Here is a 922-nt window from a genome sequence, read left to right on the forward strand (position 1 = left end):
TACTGATGGGCTGTTTACTGATGGGCTGTTTACTGATGGGCTGTTTACTGATGGGCTGTTTACTGATGGGCTGTTTACTGATGGGCTGTTTACTGATGGGCTGTTTACTGATGGGCTGTGTACTGATGGGCTGTTTACTGATGGGCTGTTTACTGATGGGCTGTTTACTGATGGGCTGTTTACTGATGGGCTGTTTACTGATGGGCTGATGTACTGATGGGCTGTTTACTGATGGGCTGTTTACTGATGGGCTGTTTACTGATGGGCTGTTTACTGATGGGCTGTTTACTGATGGGCTGTTTACTGATGGGCTGTTTACTGATGGGCTGTTTACTGATGGGCTGTTTACTGATGGGCTGTTTACTGATGGGCTGTTTACTGATGGGCTGTTTACTGATGGGCTGTTTACTGATGGCTGTTTACTGATGGGCCTGTGTACTGATGGGCTGTTTACTGACTGACTGATGGGCTGTTTACTGATGGGCTGTTTACTGATGGGCTGTTTACTGATGGGCTGTTTACTGATGGGCTGTTTACTGATGGGCTGTTTACTGATGGGCTGTTTACTGATGGGCTGTTTACTGATGGGCTGTGTACTGATACTGACTGATGGGCTGTTTACTGATGGGCTGTTTACTGATGGGCTGTACTTGGGCTGTTTACTGATGGGCTGTTTACTGATGGGCTGTTTACTGATGGGCTGTTTACTGATGGGCTGTTTACTGATGGGCTGTTTACTGATGGGCTGTTGTACTGATGGGCTGTTTACTGATGGGCTGTTTACTGATGGGCTGTTTACTGATGGGCTGTGTACTGATGGGCTGTTTACTGATGGGCTGTTTACTGATGGGCTGTTTACTGATGGGCTGTTTACTGATGGGCTGTTTACTGATGGGCTGTGTACTGATGGGCTGTTTACTGA

The sequence above is a fragment of the Oncorhynchus keta genome, unplaced genomic scaffold (genome assembly GCF_023373465.1).
Source record: "Oncorhynchus keta strain PuntledgeMale-10-30-2019 unplaced genomic scaffold, Oket_V2 Un_contig_14663_pilon_pilon, whole genome shotgun sequence".
NCBI lineage: Eukaryota > Metazoa > Chordata > Actinopteri > Salmoniformes > Salmonidae > Oncorhynchus > Oncorhynchus keta.